The sequence below is a fragment of the Adiantum capillus-veneris genome, chromosome 25 (assembly GCF_014529385.1).
Source record: "Adiantum capillus-veneris isolate H3 chromosome 25, ASM1452938v2, whole genome shotgun sequence".
In the NCBI taxonomy this organism is placed as follows: Eukaryota; Viridiplantae; Streptophyta; class Polypodiopsida; order Polypodiales; family Pteridaceae; genus Adiantum; species Adiantum capillus-veneris.
In genome coordinates this window covers 91,697,738-91,718,678 of record NC_140955.1, presented here as the reverse complement: position 1 = coordinate 91,718,678, position 20,941 = coordinate 91,697,738, and the positions used below count along the sequence as shown (strand labels likewise).

Here is a 20,941-nt window from a genome sequence, read left to right as displayed (position 1 = left end):
CGTCAGAGGACAAAGCCAAAGATGGATGGAATGCATGTTCTAGACTCCTTCCAAGTAGTTGCAAAGGCTTGGTAAATAACAAGGGTCTTATTGTTGGTAAGAAGGTTTTTACGCTTAGTGCATTTGAAAGGGAGTCATTGTTTTCTATCTACAATTGGAATGGCTCAACTTTGCTTACTTTAGAAAATATATATGATATGGGTGTGTTCTACTTCAAGGCCTTTTTGCATGGATGTAAGTATACACAAGGTGACTATGTAGTTTTTGAAGATAAGCTATTTCAAACATGCCAACAAGGAGGATTATGTAGAGGCCGTCTGAAGAAAATATTTCTTCATGAACAAGAAGGAGAACTTCAGCTATTTATGGTCGTGGAATCTATGGTTCAAAGCATTTACATCATGATGAGGTGACAGGGATGCCTCTCGTGCGCACAAGTGAGAAGAGTAATCTAAAGGACATGGTGCGACCATTTGCTTGGCTCAAGCATATTTTTCTTTGCTTAAGATCTCCTATTAATGGCCTGGAGATAATGTATGAGGTGAGTGGGCATAAGGTTCAAGGGAGATTGGTGCAAAGAGGACAGCCAGGTTATGTTCCACCATGGCATGAGCCTTGGGATCATGTCATTGCATTCTCCGATAACTTTCAAATGAAGGGTGCTTTTATTGTGTAAGTTGACGAGCCAAGGATAAAGGACCTTCTTTTTTGGTTGGATGATGCAGAATTTGATTTTTTTTGGCTGGTTGGAAATCTATAGTTACTGGAATTCCAAGCTCCAAAGAGGTTATTCTCCACCTTGACAATACATTCACCTTTTTCTTATTTATTACTCTTATGTCAAGCTTCTAACCTTACTCGTTTCTTCTTTCAGGGTAGAGCGGATGAGGGCACGTCTTTGCAGCGTACTTGTCATGAGGTAGTTGTTCGTAAAGCCTTTGTTGAAAGTTTCAATATGATTTTGATATGTCCAAGCTTTAAAATTTGTGAGGGGTGAATCCTAATCTCTGCTATGAAAAGGGATTGCTAGCTAAGGTTTTTGACAGCGAGCTAAATATGAAGCTGGATGCGGAGAGCTCATGATGGACGGACCAGTTCACTAGTAAAGCTCCTTGTCTTTATGTGTTTTTTGCTTAAGATGTTTGAAACTTGCATCGGTCTCTCTCTCTCTCTCTCTCTCTCAAAGACACATAGATATATCTATATATACCCATCTATATGATACAAATGCATGTATGTATGTACAAACATGGATACATACGACACATACATGTATGTATTATATACAAATGTATTATGCATGTATGGATATACATACAGATATAAATGTATATATGCATGCATGCATATATGTATGTACACGTCCACAAACACACATATAGGTACATATTGTGTGCAAACACACACACACACATGTATGTGATGTATCTATGATGGATATTATGTCTGTTACCATGGAAAATACTTGACGTGCGTTATTTCTTGCAATCTTAAATGGCATTTGATTGTGATTTTGTTGTTTGGCAGGGGTCCGTTGGTGTGTGGTAGAGCTGTTTTTTTCAGGTGGTTGTGCAATGCCTTGTGTTCTGTTCTTATTTTGGCAGCAATTGTTGTATGGTCAAGTGCAACGTCCTTGTTGGAGCATACTCTTTGCTTCTTTCTTGCAAGCTGCTAGGGTATGGAAACTACGAGCTATGCTTCATCTTTATTAACTTTCAAATTGAAACCGTAACAACTCCTTTGTTTGTGAGGACTTGAAGAATCGTTCTTTGGATAGTCTATGTTGAGTTGATTGTTGTAATGGTTCTGATAGATATACCGTGACAACTCCTCTTCAATAAAGACAAACTTGTTGTAGACACTTTTGTTTGGAACAACACATCTTGCTGGTATTTTAAATCTGATTATAGTAGTGGCTTGTTGGTAACAGTTTTTATATGAAAAGCACCTCTTGTAGGTTGTAAATTTTTTAATCACAGTTGCAATGTTGGTTTACGTTCAATAATAAGTGCAAGCATGGGTTTGTGTTGTTGCAGTTGTTTGTTTTTGGGTGAGGTTTTGTTGCAACCAAAGTGCAGCCAATGTAAGGCTTCTGCTTGTTGATGGTTCAATTATTCGATAATTGTTGGTTACATTCGATGTTGAAGTTGGTGCCAGCAAGGGTGTGTTCTGTTCGTTGCAGTTGTTTGTTTTTTGTCAGTCTTTCTTGCAGCCAAAGTGTAGTTTGTGCTTGCTGATCGCTTCAGTCGGTCTTCTTTTGGTAGTCTCTCTTGCAACCAAGATGTAGCCAATTTAAAGCTATTGGTTATTGATTGCTTCAGTTATTTGATGTCATCACTAGGAGTGCTTGGACAGGAACTTTAGTATGGATGTGGCAAAGGTACTGTGAGCAGTTTGAAAGGAGGTGCCAAGGGAAGGCCTTGTTGCGCCTGTTGCCTCTTGTTTGCTACCTTTGAAGGCTTGTTGGCTCTTGTCTTACAATCAGCTTTAAAAGCACGTTTCCTTGTTTTATTTACTTAATTTCCTCGTTGTTTCTTGGAGCCCATTGTTTGCTAGACAAGGATATGACAAGGAAGTTTGGAATATTTCGAGGTATATGCAATGGAGAGTTTCTTCTAGGCTAAGTCTGTTGGAATGCATATATGGTATGTAGAAGTTTTGAATAGGTTTTATTGGGTGTGGCAGAGCTCTAATTTCTTGTATATATTGACAACGGTGATGTTTGTGGATGGTTGGAAGGGACTTGACAATTGCATGTGTTAACTATTCTTGCCATTTGCGGAGTGTGCTATGCAAGTGAAGCACTAGTATTGATGGATATAGGTAGGATAAAAGTGGTGTAGTTTACGATACGAATACCATTGTGTAAGGTTTCAAACATGGCACCTCTTCATGTACATCTCTATAGGACGATTCTTTGTTGTATCAATTGATATATCTAGGGTTCTAGTTGAGGTAGTGTTTATGAATACATGAAACAAATCGCATTGTGCTCAAAAAATAGTGCGCTTGCCAGAGAACAGATTGTTTTCTCAAGTATTTCAAATATATGGATAGTTTTGTGGGCCTTCAATTGTGGTATGTTGTAAAGTTATTCCACGGATGCAAAAAATATTTTAGGCAAGGTGTGTTCAATGTGTTGATGATGCTCAAGTTCAACACCTATTTTTTTTATTAAGTGTTGTAAATTGAGAATGCGAAAGAACAATGAATTCCCTCATGGAAAAAATATTCCCACCAGGGATATATTGAGTAGCATGATTCTCCCACTTGAGAACGTGGGAAACTTTATCACAGCTCCACTTTCCCAGGTGCAGGTAATTTCCCACTTGAGCCAAAAAATCCCATGGGGGAAAAATGTCATTCCCTCCCGGGAGTTTGTAATTTTCAAAAAATCCAATGGAGGGAATTGCTCACTAATTCAAGGTATATGAAGACATCATAGCCACTTTCTTGGATCTCCTTGCAAAGGACCAAGTCAACCTTGACCTGCAGATCAGGAAAAGAAGAATCTTGTTTGGGACCCATGAAGCTATAGAAGATCTCGTAGAAGTCGCTAAAGGAAAACATGCAGACAATGTACTATCTCCTGCACTGTCCAGCAATGGATATTGTTACACACAAGACTATGGACTTTATGGTAACCGTCTCCCAAGATCTATTGATGATGGCCTCCATGAAAATGTGGCAATACAAATCTCTAAGCTGGATATTTTCGAATGCTATGACAGTGTCCCCTTCTGTAAATATTGTTGTCGAGCTCCTCGCAATCAAAAACCAACCTTGTGCCGCAATTTTGAAACTCAAAATCATTGGCGTAAAGATCCGTTCAATGATGGTGTTGCTCTTTCACTGGGATACAATTTCAACCTGATGACAATCAACAATGCTTGTGATGATGATGAAATGGTCATTGCCGGTTTTTGCTATGCTCTTCTATTCTTACTTTTCCATAGTCTTGCCGATGAGTATGCACGCTCATGTCAAGTTTGAAAGGGGGGGAGTAATTTTAATGAAGTGGTTCGACCTCAACACTCGCAAGTTATCAAGTCATGCCCATTTGAATTGAAGCCACGATGGAGGATGAAACCTCCTCATCAAATTTTCATCTCCAACAATTTCTTGATTGATTGTGGATGGCATCAAGTCCATTCAAACCCAAAATTTGTCTTTCCTTCTTGCATTGATTGCTTTTGCAATCACAAAAAACAGAAAGCACAACCATCTCATATAGGCACTCCTACATGTACTTGTATTAGAAATGAGATGTAATCAGCACCTCTCCCTCGGCATTCAGCTAAGGGGGGATGTTGGAATAAATTAAATAAATGCCAGCTATCACACCTCCAGAACGCAAAGGGTATGAGCACTCATTCGTATCCCTGATCATCAGCCTACATAATAACCTTGTATCCAAACTTTCATAATCCCAATCCAATACATCACCTAACCACCTATCTGCGTGTATTGTCTCTCTCTCTCTCTCTCTACCTTCTCTCTCTTCTCCTTCTCTGTGTAGTACACACACACTAATGTAATCTTTCACATAATGCACAACCTCTGTGCCTCTGATAGTGGGAGGTCTCCTAGCCTTTCACTCTCACAATGGGGATTGAGATAACAGAGGTGAATGTGGCGATGGAATTTGCAGACCCAACTCTAACCTGTAATCGCTATAGCAGTGGTGGCCCCTCAAGAAGTGATGGCGGTGGGTAGAGAGGTGGCTCAGGGCCTTGACGCAAATCAGGGGGTGCATTATCATATATATAGATGACAACACACAAACAAAGAGAATCCATCCTGGTGGAAAATGAAGAAAAATTGAAGACATCCATATCTTCTTCTTGGTCGGCTCCCTTCTCTTCAGCTGCTCCTCCCTCCTCTTCCTTGTTGATCTCTATACTCGAAGGGTGCACTAAATAGCTAGGATGTTGTCATTATTAAAGTTTTCTAAGGTAGTTGGAATCTTATACATTTTTTCATTACAAACTTTTTGCATTTAGCCAAAGTGGCATGAATTATTCCAAATTCTCATGATGGAAATATTGACAATTTCTGGTTCCTATGTGTGTGTGTGTGTGTGTGTGTGTGTGTGTGTGAGAGAGAGAGAGAGAGAGAGAGAGAGAGAGAGAGAGAGAGAGAGAGAAGGCGATGCGGTTCCCCTAAGTGCTTGCCTTCTTGCATACTATTGCAGTGAATTCAAATTTAGTGACAGAGAGTACTCACATTGGTGAGCTTATTTTGATGGGATAGCTTAGTTTGGATTGGAAGTCCACACGATAGGAAGGGTACATGCCTTTGAAAAGGTCCTTCTTTTCATTCTTGAGCAGTTATCAAGTGTCACTAATGTCAGCAACAAAGATTTCTAAGGGTCATGATACTCAAGAAAATGAAAGTCATTCTACGGAGTTAGGGCAAGGGTCTGTTCATGAGGTTTATGACATGCTTGCTCCTGAACAGAATAATTATTCCATGGAAAATGATGTCAAAGTTGACAATGGGAAGCGAAGAGACAAAGAGCAAAGAGAGAGAGAGAGAGAGAGGGAGATGTACAATGGGGGCAATGGGTTGCATATATACCCACCTAAGTGAATTTCCCTACTCAAACTTTGACAAATAAGTAACATAAATACATAGAACCCAAAATAAATATTTGGATCACATTGCGTAGCTCACTTGAGAGGCCATAACTTTAACAAGTGAAAGATGAGAGAACTGCAGTTGTAGAGATTAGTGAGGAGAAGGATATTTACATGCACAAAGGAGTCGATGTATTGGAAAGCACATGTATGAACACCATATTAGTGAATTTGAGAATTTCCTTATTCCAACTTTCAACAAGAGCTTAAGAGATTTTACCTTGTGAAATGCATTTGTCTTAAAAAATAGCTTGAGATTTGTCCATATGGCCAAATCTTTAAGACATTGGTGATCTACGTTGCATTTATACGCCTGTACAAAACAAAAAATCGTATAAAACGTCATTATACCCCAAATCTTGAATAATCATCGTATAGCCGTACTTTTCTTTTCGATCGAAAGATATTTTGACCAAAAAAACCGCTTAAATAAAGACCGTCACCAATTTTGATTGAAACCAGCGACAACAGTTTAAAGTGCACAGACAGCTATAGCTTATTGAGGTATACTTTTAAAGTTGTCTACATTTGTTCTAACTTGTTTTTGTGTGTTGTGTCAGACTCATGTGGTGTAGTAGTTTTTCTCTCACTATAGAGTTGGCTTGCAGATTATAGGCCACTTTGGGGTGTGTAGCCATCCGGCTCACTCTTGAAGTGAGTAGAAGGAAGTCACTTTTCTCATGCTGTGCATCCATTTGGCTCATTGCAGAGAAGGGTTTTAGGACAGACTTAGATTCTCACTCGTGTGGTGCAATAGTATATCCCTCACCACAGAGAAGAGTTAGAATTTAGTGGTCGACTCGTGGAGTGCAGTAGGCATGATATCACTTCTGAGTGACCTATAGGTTTCTCAATTTTAGATCAGCTCAAATCATCGTTTGTACCACATAGAAATGCAAGACTTCTACTCATCAAACAGAGAGTGGAGAGATGCATAGTGTATGCCCTCTTCATCTCTGTGTGAGACACTGTTTATTCTTGTGCTTCGAACTCCAAAGACACGTCATTGTTCATCACTAGATGACTTGGTGTTATCTTGTACTTAGGTACATACAATATTTTGCCTGCATCTAAGATTGTTAAGTTGTCTATTGATGTTTTTAACAGATGTTGAATGGTTAGATGGAATGGAGCTTCGCATCAAAGTACAACTGAACAATCATAGCACAAATGCATTGGTCGATACGAGATCTTGAATAAATATAGTCAGTTATTCCACATACAAGAAAGCCACAAGTCAGTCTTTGACAACAAGAATAACAACTATTAAGGGATACAACAAGAACCCAACACCGACATTGGGCGTAGTCAACCTAAATGTGATAGTACATGGATGTTCATGCCCTCATCAATTTGTATGCTTACCAGATGAACACATGAATGAAACAAGGATTCTTGGGCTCTCATGGATGCGGACATACAAGGCAGTACTAGATTGGGATACCAATTAGCTCAAGCTATCACCTAAAGGCGGCCAACTCATTGTTCCAATTGCACCCAGCAAAGAGGAATGGGAAGGGGGTTACGAGCAGAGCAAACCACACAACAATCAATCTTCTCCATCCTATAGAGAAGCAAATGCTACAAGTAGCATGCAAGGAGTCATGCAAATTGGGTACCAAAAGCACAACTTAAGGACAAGCTGATTCAAATCTGGGTGCCCAAAACATCATCTACTATACCAAAGATGGTTCCAAGTTTAAAGAAACAAAGAGGAGCATCTTTAAATTGGGAACCTATTGCAAAATGGATTTGGAAGAAAAAGGAGCACTTATCTTCTCCGCAAACTATAAAATCGATCAAGCAATGGAAAGTTAAGTCTCATAAGACTCAACCACACCATTCTGACCAAAGCAAACCAAGATACCAATGGCGGGTAAAATCTTGACAACCATCATTATTGATACCAACAGCTCATGAAATCAACGTGCCGAAGCATCCTGATGGTACAGTAAAAAAAGAGCACACAAGCTACAAGATTTGCTCTTTGGAAGACAGCAAAAAAAAACCTCGACATCAGAAACCCTTAAGTTAATTACTCAAGACCCAACTCTAACATAATGGTTTTAATTGCATTGATTTTCAAAGCATGGTAGAGCCAACCAAGGCTAAGCATAGACACAATTGTTCAACCCTCAACCCATGCACACAGTCATCCTGGAGTACGCCATCTAGGAGGGGTGGAAGGGAACTAAGTAATTAAGGGCAATGTTTGAAGAGGGAGGAAAAAGTTTGATGTTAACGTGTAATTTTTTTACAAAATTACCTAATAATGTCCTTACAAGTCATCAACAAGGAAAATATAACTGATAGCCTCTCCGATGAGTGTAAATAGTGTATATACTATGAGAAAATCATCAAAAAATGGTATGTTTTGGTTATTTTTCAATCATTTTTCTTGATATTTGGACTTAAAAATGGAGAAATCAAACAAAAAACAATAAAGCTGTGTTTTTCAATGGATTTTCATAATTATTGGATTTCCACCCTATGGCACCAGGGCCATAGAGTGCCCTTTAGTATGATGTGAGATCCTGTGGACTTAGGGCCATAGGGTGCCGATGTATAAGATCAAGAGACATAGGTTATTTCCCTCTATTGCAATGAGAGACCCTATGGACCTAGGGCTACAGTGTGTCAATGCATAAGCTCAAGGGCCAAAGGTTGCTCCCTATTGCAAATAGAGATTCTATGGCCATAGGGCTACCATATTGCATATGTTGGTGCCCTTGAATGGCTCAAATGATTATTGAGAGATACCATAGTGTATATATTGGTGCCCTTGAATGGCCCAAATGCTCTTTGAGAGCTTCTACATTGACCCCTAGACCATCCTCTAGCCTTAAGGCCAAAGTTTCCTCTCTAGTATGATGTGAGATCCTATGGCCTTAGGGCCATATGGTACTAATATATAGGATCAAGGGCCCACAGGCTCTTTGAGAGTTTCTACATTGACACCTAGTCCACCCTATGGCCCTAGGGCCATAAAGTGCCCTTTAGTATGATGTGAGATCCTATGGATTTAGGGCCATAGGGTACCAATGTATAAGGTCAAGAGGCATAGATTGTTTTTGTGTATTCCAAGGAGAGATCCTATGAACCTAGGGCCACAGTGTGCCAATGCATAAGCTCAAGGTCCATAGGTTTCTCCCTATTGCAAATAGAGATACTATGGTCCTAGAGCCATAGGGCTACCATAGTGCATATGTTGGTTCTGTTGAATGGACCAAATGATTATTGAAAGCTACCATAGTGCATACGTTGGCACCTTTGAATGGCCCAAATTCTCTTTGAGAGCTTCTACATTGACCCCTAGGTCATCCTCTAGCCTTAAAGCCATATGTTCCTCTCTAGTATGATGTGAGACGAGTGTGAGACCCTATGCCCTTAGAGCCATAGGGTACCAATGTATAATCTCAAGGTCCCAATGGCTCTCTAAGAGCTTTCTACATAGACATACAATCCACCCTATGCCCCTAAGGCCATAGAGTGCCGTTTAGTATGATGTGAGATCCTATCGACTTAGGGTCATAATGTGCCAGTGTATAAGGTCAAGGGTCATAAGTTCTCTCCCTCTATTCCAATGAGCAATCCTATTGACCTAGAGCCACACGGTGCCAGTGCATATGCTCAAGGGCCATAGGTCGCTCACTATTGCAAATAGAGATCCTATAGTCCTAGGGCCAGAGGACTTGAATATTGCATATGTTGCTACCCATGAATGGCTCAAATTCTCTTTGAGAGCTTCTACATTGACCCCTAGGGAATCCTCTAACCTCAAGGCCATGGGTTCCTCTCTAGTATTATGTGCGATCCTATGCCTTAGGGTCGTAAGGTAGCAATGTATAAGCTCAAGGGCTCAAAGGATCTCCGAGATCATTTATATTGACATATAGTCCACCCTATGGCGCTAGGGCCATAGAGTTCCCTTTAGTGTGATTCCATAAGGTGCAAAAGTATAAGGTCACGGGCCATATGTTGTTTCCATCTATTCCCTTGAGAGATCCTACGGACCTAGGGCCACAAGGTGCAAATGCATAAGTTCAAGGGCCATAGGTTGATCTCTTTTTCAAATTGAGATCCTATGGTCCTAGGTCCATAGGGATATGGTAGTGCATATGTTGGTGCCCTTGAATGCCCAAAATGCTCTTTTAGAGCTTCTACATTGACCCCTAGTCCATCCTATATCCTTAAGGCCATAGGTTCTTCTCTAGTATGATGTGATACCCTATGGCATTAGGGCATGTTAACTGAGTAAAAGTCAGTTAACAGAAGCTGCTAAAAGACCGAAGACGTACGGATGCACATCGAGGATGAATACAAAGAAGCAGTAAAGATTGGAGCTACACATTTTTCACATTTTTCCAAAATGGTCACGTATTGTAAATTTTCGATTTATTTCAAGCCATTGTAATATTTTAATGCATTACAGGCTCAATGGGAGTTCCAAGTTGTAAAGGATAGGATAGTTAGTGTGCTTAGGTTGCAGATTCAGTAAGTGGTGGAGCCTAAAGGCCTTGGGCACCCAGACATTGCATATTTTTACCCTAGGTATATAAGGCAATGTGTAAAAAAAATTAGGGTTCTCAAGCTCATTTGTTGAGAGCACTCTTTGATGAGATCTCTTGAGGTGTGTGGCTATGGAGTCCTTGAGCTTCTCCTTGCTCATGTGACTTGATTAACAATAATCAATGCTTAATTCTCTTTTACTATGCCTATCTCATGCTTCTTATGATTAGCTAGATCATAACTAATTAGTGGTTAATCCCTCTCTAATCTTGTGTGATTGTCCTCTCTTGCTTGTGTGTGCATGTAGGTTTGATTGGAGTGTGGTGCTTGATAGATCTATGTGTGTGTGCTTGCGATTAGTGTGTTGCATGATAGGATTAGTGTTGTGTGCGTCTTGCAATCGTTAGTGGGTGTGATTGGGTTGATTAGAGGTGAAGAGAAGTGGATGTGGAGATTGCCCATCATGTGGTTTAGCTCCTCCATAGGCCGAGAAGCTCACCTCGTAGAGTCACCATTCGTGTTGCTATGATTAGCTCACTAATCATATGAGTGTTTCCATGCCCTAGCCGGGTAGCTCATCCCTCCGGATTGATAATTTTTTGGTCATCGGAGTTATGTAATGATGGGAACCCCCAACATTTGGCACCATTGCGGGGGACGATGGCTTACGTTAGTGTAATTGTGGCATAATCGGATGTGTTTCCTCACTAATTTCACTTGTGTTTATGGTTTTGTGGATTTTGGATGTGTGTCCATGAAGCAATGTGTTCATTATTCCCTAATTTGTCACCGTATCTTGCCAATTGTGTGTTTACACACTCTAATTTCACACTAAACCCTTGCTAATTTCACTAATTTTTGCATCAATCGATCTTCATTAAAAAGGTAATCAAGGTGGTATTCTCAACCTCCCTAGAATCTAAACATGTGTAGAATTGTGTAGAGATTCCATGATGATGCTATGTTAATTACAATGCCATGTTAATTGAAATGCAATGTTGATGCTATGTTATGGTTTGAAATTTTTTGAATTGTTCGTTTTCATGCCGTCGTAATGCCAAAATTTTCCAGATTTGGTGGCGCATGAAATTGATAAGTTTCAATTGCTAATTGGTGAATGTGCATTGGTAATTGTGTGCCTAATTGATCTAATTGCATGCTTGAATGGTCAATTGTAAGTGTGTGTGCATTCTAATTGAGTGTGCGTATGCCTAATTTTAGGTGTGTGCACTATTTGCCCTTGTTTGTACACCTAAAAATCAATGTGTGCTTAATGATTTTTCAATTGTGATAATTGATTTGTGTTGTGTTCATGCCCAACTAGAGATTTGTGAAATCACATTGCAATTTTGACAAGATTAACCCTTTTGTGTACCACATAAATTAGTAAAAATTGCCAATTATTAGTGTGTGTGTGTGCCTACAAGTTGCTTAATGTGCATGATTAACTCAATGTTTTGATTGCATATTAAATGTGTGTAATGGTTAATTGCTGCATTTTTTAGCTTAAGACAGGGATTTACGTACTCTAAATGCGTCTAATTTTGCCGCTGAATTTTCCGATTTAATTTCCTAGTTTGGATTTTATTGATCAAATTATTTGGTAATTGAATTTATGTGCTTTTTGTGATTTTATTTAGCTGCACTAATCCCCTATATGTGGAGAAATTTTAGAATTTTTTTGGCTATTTTTCGGATAAGTTTTACAATTTTTGACAAATTTTTCCTAGTTCTTGCATTAATTTTTGCTTAATTTCGTACAAATTTGATATCGTGTGAGCTGTTTTGAATGTGTGTTTAGGCTTGATTTCAAGCGCATTCGAGCCAAATTTTGAGCGTTTCTCTATTTCTAGGGGCCGGGTTAATGATTTTATTGAATTTGGCATTTTTGGTAAAAACGACTAATTTTGATGTGCTTATGCATGTCGAAAGTGTTTGATTGTGATTTCTGATGATTTTTAGGGATCTCTAGAAATTTTTGGATTATTTTGGAAATTTTTGATATTTTTGAATGATTTTTTGTGTTCTCGGGTGATTTTTGGCCTAATTTTGGCATTTTTGGATATTTGAAAGTAAAATAGTAGTAATAATAATAATAATAAATGATTCTGGAGCTTCAAGGCCTGTCTTTGCCCGGCCGTGCCTTTCGGTGCATGAATTCTCCGCGTTAGATAGACCTTTACGTCTCTTGGGATAGTTTCCTATGACGTTGAAATAAAATAACTTTCGTCCTTCTTCCTCTGCAGTCGTCAATTTCTAGGCTTCATGGAGCGTAAACACCACCCATCACACACACACACACATACACACATACCCACTCTCTTTCTCTCTCCCCCCACAACTAACGATTATCTTCTCTCTCTCTAACTTTCCCTCTCTCTCCTCCCCAAACGCTTATTAACCCTCTCTCACTAACTCTCTTCTCTCTGTTCTCTAACTCTCTCTTTCTCTCTCCTCCAAACACAGCTTCTTAACCTTCTCTCAATAACTTACACTTGCTCTCTTCTGTCTCTCTTCTGTGTCCCTCTGTCATCTACCGACTGCCCTCTCTCCCTCTTTGTTCGCCGCCGTTAAGGCCACCCACACACATACCCCCCCTCTGCATTCTTGTCTCACTCTCCCTCTTCGCCGTCACTCTCGGCTCTGCCCTGTCACGCGTGCGCGCCGTGAGTCAACCCCCCGCCTCGCATCTTGTGCACCTACCATGTCAACACTGTTGTGGTCAACTCTCTTCTCTCACTCTCTCTCTCTGCCCAGTGCTGCACGCCAGGCTCAAGTCCCGTCAACACCGCCCTGCAGTTTCGCTTTCGCTCGTGCTGCTCGTTGTCAACACCGCACGTGTGCGCTACTACAATCCCGCAAGTCAACGCCTCCATCCCGCCACCAAGGTAAGCAGATAAGTTAGGCAGGTACGTTAGTACTTTACTTATTTAATTTTATTCCTTTTAGTTTTATAAAATCCCAAAAAAAGAACTCCATTGTAAAATAAAAATAAAAAAGCTTTTAAAAATCACAAGAAACCTTTTAAAAGCATAAAAAACAATTAAAATTTTAAAAAATCTAATAAAAAATAAAAAAGGGTTTAGAAAATCACAAAAAAAAAGAAAAACTCAACAAAAGAATTATAAAAAATAAAAACCCTAGAGAAAATTCATAAATTGCTCGAAAATTTTCACAAATAACTCACAAAAATTGTAGAAAATTCATAAAAGCATAGAAAATTCATTAAAAAATCACAAACTGTTCAAAAAAATCACAATAAATCATAAAATTCATAGAAACTCATAAAAATTCCATAAATTTTACAAAATTAAAAAAACAAAATTCCATGAAAAATCCCTAAAAAATCAAAACTTTTTCAAAAAAATCATAAAAATACTAAAAAATAAAAAAAATCACAAAAAACTAATAAAAATATAAAGGAAGTTATCGAAAGAGCCAGAAAGAGATAGAAAAGCAAAAAACACACCAAAATCACACACCACAAACCGCGAAAAAGCTAGATCAGCAGAAGAACAACTCAAAACAACCAACTCAAAGCCATTTGAGAGGCATGTAAATTTCAAAATTTTGCACGCTAGAAATGGGCTAGTGCAATAATTGCATTGCAAATTGAGCTTCTAATCGGACGAACACGAACACAAATCACAGTAGATTGCAGATTAAGTTGTTCACACCCCAGATTTTTATCATTTCAAAGGCCCAGATCAATTCTGACACTGTCGAGCTAGAGTTAATCAACTCTTGTGAGTCTAAGAACAGTCAACTGTAGAAGTACTTTGACACAAGCAGTTTTATCAAAACCGAGAAGGAGAAATTTTGCTAAGTAACGTCAGAAATTGCTAGAAGACATTTTCACAGAACAAGCCAACATGGACTGAAATCGAGCCGACAATTCAAGTACAATAGAGCAAGCTAGTAGCAGTGGTAACACATGCACAACTACAATAGAGCAGATTTTATAGCTATATGGCTACAATGGAGATAAGGTTTTGTATGCAGATTCAAAAGGCCATAGATATCTGATGAGTAGTAAAAGCCATAGGAGCCAAGATCCTATTGATCAGAGTAAAGCCAGATTCAGAGATTTCCTAGATATTTATAGACTTTAGTGGAGCAAGGTATTGCAAGCTCAAAGATGAAGTGTAGATAGAAGTTCAAAAAGTCAACCCAAATGTTTATCCAAAAGTTTGCACAAGCCAGCAAAACATACAGTTGGTGCATATGCAATCAGGGTCATTGTTCATGGATTACAGTGGTCAAATGTATAGTTGAGAGCTAGAATTGCAAGATCCAACAGATCAACCAATGGAGACCAGTTTAATTGGAGAACCAAGCCAAAGACGGTACAAAGGTCAAGATGGAGCAGTCTATAGCTTGATGCTTTGTGTTCTGAAAGGAGATGCCGACAACTTGGCAAGCACAGAAACATAACCTCCTCACAAAGAGCCTGGCATGATAGAGCCAGCTGAAATACCATCAGTCATGGCATATTGCTCAGATTGTGGATGAAAAGGTGGACATTTTTTTGAAGATTGTCCAAGAAATGCAGACAACAAGGACACATCAACTGTCAAGCAAGACACAAAGAAAATTGAAAATGTGAATCTCGATGTAAGTGCATCTAACTTGTCACTTTTAATGCAATCGAATAATTCTGCATTACCATTAGAAGCACCAATAAAAGCACTGTAAGGTCAACATCAACATAAATATGCACATGAACACGAAAAGCTTAAAATTGATTCTTTGAACAACAAATTCCTGCATGAATTTGGTCAAGATCTAGATATCATCGAACGTTGAAAAGACTGTTAGGTTTACAAATAATTCTGCATCCATTGTCACAAGTGTGCAATCATTCACAAGTCTAAGGGACACATCAAACAGAATGATGTTAGCTTTGTATGGTACATATAACTCATATGCACACGATGTAGACCAAAAAGGAAAACTGTACAAAAAGGATCAACTAGTGTTTGAATGGCCCACATACCAGCTCATAGAAGTGCGTCCAGTGATATATCAGAAAGGATGATTCATTTCAGAGGAAAGAATCTATTATAGCCCATCCTCTCTGGAGATAAAGGATATTACTCGAGTGAATCCAAAAATCTGTTCAGAGCCAAACTCTCCTCGATCAAAAATCAAGCTTCAACGTTGTAAGCAAATGAGCATATACTTTGACCAAAACAGTCGTAGATATAGACGAGAGTCTAGCATCTATGATGCCTTGGGTCCTGCAACCACAGAAGCTCATATCATAGGAGACCCATGGGATAGACAATATCATAGAAAAGATAATACTATCTACAGCTTGACTTGGGGAATAATTTGTCATGATTCACGGAGATACATAGGAAACTATGCAGAAGGTTTATAGATGTCAAACATCAAGAGTGCTACCCAACGTACCTTCAAAGTCCCAAAACGTGAGACTAAATCAGAGCCAAATAGTTTTGAACTCTTAGAATGAGGTAAGCTATAGTGATCGCCCTAGAAAGGGGGGAGCGGTAAATCCATCAAGCTCAGCCTATGTACCAGGAAATGCTACACCAGTTAGAAGCCCTAGAGCCTTTAATCAACAAACTCCTTCAAGGCAAAAACCATTGAAAGATCATATGGTCGTTGGCAGTTTCAAATTGACCCATATTCCATTAGAGTCTACAGATAAATGCCTCTATGAAGATCATCAAGGATAAAAGTTTCAGCTGATTTCCACAAGTCAAAGTCAAAAGCTGACAAATCCAATAATGTTCAAACAGTTACATGTGACCAAGCTCACATACGCATATCAAGATGCACATGGTAACAAATATCAGCAAGATCATGACCTTGTAAAAACCCCTATGGATGGTACAACTAAAGTCAAAGACTATCTGAAGATGATACAAAGCCTCAAGTTGCCAAAACAGGTGACAAAAAAGTCAAAGTCAATGAAATTCAAAGTCCAAAAAGCTACAAAAAGGTCACCACCAAAATCTCCTTCGAAGAGACAGATTCTGCCTGTACCCAACATTTTTCAATAAAAGTATTTCATTTACTTTGCCAGTATTTAAGGTTCGCATTTTGTTAAGTCTTAAAGCTTTCCAATGGAACAATCGGATCAGAAATCGGACCCTTAAACTATGAATTATGGCCTCTACTCCCTTGAAAACAATAGGTGGATGGGAAACTTAAGCCTTAAGTCTGTATCTAAAGATAAGAGTTGACCTTTTAGGAAAGAGAGAGTAATTTTAGGAAAGGAGGAGTAATTTTAGAGGAGAAGGAGTACTTTTAAGAAAGAAACGGTCTTTTTAGAAAAGAGAGAGGAGGAGTTTAGTTTAGAGCTCTTTTCTTGGAAGCCAAGCTTCTTCTTAGAGACTCAAAATTGCGCATCGGAATTTGTGTGTGCAAAACAAAATGGCCACGAACGTGCACGAACTTATCTCTCTTTGCTTCCCTCTATTCTTAGCTTATGCTTTTGGCTCTTGAGAGCCTATATAAAGACCCCTCTTCCCTCACTTTCAAGACATATAGACACACACTCTCACAAGTGAAAGCTCTCTTGCCTTGGCTTCGGAGTTACCTTCTCTCCCTCAACCTCTCTCCGTCAAGCTCTTACCTTCAAGCCATCTCCATCTCCAAGTCTTTCTCTACCATCATCGTGTTGCCCTTTGGATTCTTGAGTTCTCTTTATCTCTTTTCCTTTTCCCTTTATGATGGCCCCAAAGCGAGTGACCCGAAGCTCGAAGGATTCTCATGTCGTTCCATCTTCACGGAAGGTGCAAAAGAAGATATCATCTAGTCCAATCATAACTCAAGGGGAGGTATCAACTCCAAAAAAAGGTGAAATCATCTAACCTCAAACACGGGAGGCAATCGAACATGTTGCTAATTTGGTAAGACAAATTTATAATTGTGCATTGCTATTCATGTTGACTTGGGAAGCTAAGCATATGAAACCCCTTAAACTGTCCAAGAACGTGATTCTAACACAAGAAACAAGCATATAATTTCATAGATTAGTGAAAGGTCTGTTTGATAAATTGTTACTGATTGATGTGAAGAGTTGGTTGATCATGTTTGAAGAATCATTGAAAGAGAATGATCGTTGAAAGGATATCTTTTGCTCCTCGCGGATAGTGAGATGATTCCGCTGTTAGCGGAGATTAAGCTGAGGTTATCAGCTTTTTTCTGTTCCTCGCGGGTAGTGGGATGCTTGGCCGTTAGCGGAATGTGTCACGAGTAGGGGGGTGCCTTGCGGGTAGCAAGATGGGAATGTTGAAAAATTCACGGTGTGAGTGGGATGGAAACACACACAAAGCCTCTATTGAAGGGGATCGGAGAGCACCACAGACGGAGAGTGAGAGACAGAAGGAGACACACGACACACAGATATGGGTGGGGAGACTCAAAGAGTGAGCAACCCCCTATACACTTATGCTATGTATAAGGTATACAAGTCAGTGGGCGCCCAGACTCTGGGCGGCCGGGCAAGGCACATGTGCCTATACCCCAACAACCTCCCACTTAAAGGCGACTGTGCCTTTAAGCAAGGGAAACTAGTCTAAAGACTACAAAAGGTGAGAGAAAATCGCTCTCAACCGATGCCCATTGGCTGGCTGTGATCGTGTGCATCCGGCTGTCCTGCTCCCGTGTGAGTCCATACACCACCAGACGTACCATATACGTACTGCAAGTATGTACGCAATACCTGCATATCTCCCTCGTGCACTATGCCATCATTGGTCAACAAACGACTGACAACCCCAACTGTAAATGCTCCAACTGCAGCTGCAATATCCGGTCTCAAGGTCAACATCTCATACATGAGACCACCGAATGCCGATGCAATGCTAGCGGGCCCTGCTAGCTCTACGGAGCATGCATCAACATATATATCCCTGGCAATAGGCATCTATGATTGACAAGGCGTGTCAGCCACATTCATCTCCTGACTGTTCGCAAAAGATGCATCAACCTGCCGTGCAACCTCAGAGAAAACCAACTGCTCTAGGTGTCTGCTGGAAGACATATCCTACACAACTATATCCCCATGCTCACTGTCGAGCATAGAAAGGAATGATTGCATAATCGCTGACATCTTAGCCTCCTCTACAATCATCCACTGCAAACATGACCACTCAATCTGCTGTGACTCACTAGAGCTCTCATGCTCTAACTCCTTATGCATAGACTCTTACACAACGTCCTCCTATCGTGACTCACTAGAGCAAGACCGCTCTACCTGTCTATCTTGCATAGAAGTATCTCGCACAACTGACTCTCTGCTTTGCTTCGTCACTAGAAAAGCATGCATGTCCTGACTCTATCACCTCTCTGTGTGACTGCTCAAGTCGTGCCCCAATTGTGTGCACAACGAGCTCACTACTCTGCACTCCATGCAAAGCACCCTACAACCCATGAGCAAAAGAGACTGTCCGGGTCTCTTGCTCTCTGCATGGCTGTAAAAAGATTGAGACTCGACCATCTCGCACCAGTACTACGTGCAATGGGTACCATGTGCCAACTCTAGCACCTCTCGCAATCACTAGCGAACCCAAATGCAACGCAAAAGATCGCTCAAGCAGCGATACCCGACATCCACTATCCCTGAGCTGACCAACGGAGATCAAACTCATCGTCAAATCTGACACATGACGCACATCTTTGAGCACTTACGATGCACCGCTCGGTAATGATAGTCTCACATCTCCTGAACAAGCAATCTCATGCAGTGACCCATCTACCAATCGCACACTACCATGCACTCTGCTAGAATAGCTACTGAACCAGTCACGATACGGAGTGACATGAAAAGTAGCGTCCCTGTCTAGCACCCACTGCAAAAGAAGTACACTATCCTCAGACGTCAAAAAATCAGGAGTAATACACGAAGCAAATGTGACCTCACTGTCACTAGGGTACTCAGACACTGTATCTGATCCTACAGCTGTCAAGTCAACGGAGCCTATAGCATCTACTGCATCCTTGAGACTAGCATGTCTCCTGTGCTGTCTCCTACGACGAAAGCATCGCCGTCTAATGTGCCCTGAATGACCACAATGCCAACACGTAACCTGTCGGCGCATATGTGAATGCCGTTGTCTCACAAGAGTCTCAAATGACTCAGATCTGTAATACATCTCATGCAATCTTTGCCAACATGCTCTCGTAGTCGTCTCATACATAACAAGAGCAAATATAGACTCCGCAAGGTGCAAACATATCGTAGATAATGCCATCTCATCTAGCTCCTACCACAGATTGTCAGACAAGCATGAAGATCTACCTACATCACCACTCAATGGTCCATGCAACCCTCGCTGTGTCAATGCATCAAGCATACACTCTCTCCATGCTGCAAAGTCTGACCCATCAAACATGCCCATTTCGGAGAGATCATAATCTGAGCGATCACCTATCTCTGCCATGAGCACAATGTAGCAAACTAGAAAGAAAAATCAATGTCTCAGCACCTACAATGCTCATGCGAATCCACGCATAAAATCTCTCGTAGTAGTGTAACCACATTGTACTCCACAAATGGCAATGATGCAAATCCCAAATACTATGTGCATTGGCAGCTCATTGTGGTTGGGATGTACATCAATCATACATTGTTACTGCTTTCTTGAATGGTGACATATTTGAGGAAGTTTATGTAATGCAGCCTCGTGGTTTTATCAAGAAAGGACAAGAGGACAATGTGTGCAAATGTAACAAGGCTTTGTATGGGTTGAAGCAATCTCCTTGTGCTTGGTATGAGAAAGCTAACACTCATTTGGTCAAACAAGGCTTTCGTAACAGTCCAACAAAAAACACATTGTATGTAAAGTGTGAGGGTGATGTACTTCTCATTGTGGTTCCATGCATCGATACCGCACAGTGTGGGCTTGGTGATTAGCTCACGGTTTGAGAGGCGTACAGTTATCTTGGCACACTCACAAGAGTGAATATTGTGATGTATGCTTGTGTGGCTACGAGCTAGGTAGCCGGATTCGAGCACTAATAGCTTGAGGTTTTTCAGTAGGTTTCAGCTACAGGTTTACAAGTTTACAGGCAGGTTTGAGGGCTTATTTGGGCGTTTAATTTTGAGCCATTGTTTCCTCTTTGCAGGTATCCATGTATGGCTCAATTGTAAGCTGATCTGGGACATGTTTGTGACTTGTTTATGCAGCTATTTAAGAGCTGAATTTTGGGACTGATTTGCAGCCATATTTTACAGCCATACAGGAGCTTGGTTTACTCTATAGGAGCCTTGTACACTTGCATAAAACTCCTGGGAAAATTTTGCCAGAGTTTCGACGCACAATGGCTATCAACACAGAATAACCATTGTCCTGCAAGCTCAATACAATGAGCAATCAATGCGCATCAAACTACACTCAACCTACATGCATAAGCTCTGTAAACCTGTGTCCAAAAAATGCTCACAAAGAGTACCATAGATGACCATACATATCATCCACAACCAACCTCTACACTTGCTCACAAGATCTATTGCTCACCACATAAGCATACATAGAGCATTACTTGCTCAAAGACCATGTATGCAAGCCACAACAATGCAGAAGAACCACTCAACTGCAACTGGCAAGACCAGTGGGAGTACTAGACTCAACCTGTACCTGGGATTCCAACCCGATCTTGTAACACCTCATATTTGCCTGCTACCTGTAGTGTGCACGGGTAAGCTGTCTGCAGCAAAGAAAACAATAGAGCCCAAAATTGTCCTGAAAAACACTCTCTGTGTTTTTAATTTCAGACCCACCTGCACTCCGAATCAGAAAACAATTCCTTCTACAAAG

The 20,941-nt window shown here is 40.3% G+C and overlaps 1 pseudogene across 1 annotated transcript; it reads left to right on the top strand.

The window, feature by feature from the left end:
* Positions 1–197: 197 nt before the first annotated feature.
* LOC147425282 (uncharacterized) lies at positions 198–1,779 on the top strand (annotated as a pseudogene). Its single transcript, XR_015186447.1, has 4 exons — positions 198–786; positions 875–919; positions 1,021–1,102; positions 1,528–1,779. The product of XR_015186447.1 is annotated as an uncharacterized LOC147425282 (transcript).
* The last annotated feature ends 19,162 nt before the right edge of the window (positions 1,780–20,941 follow it).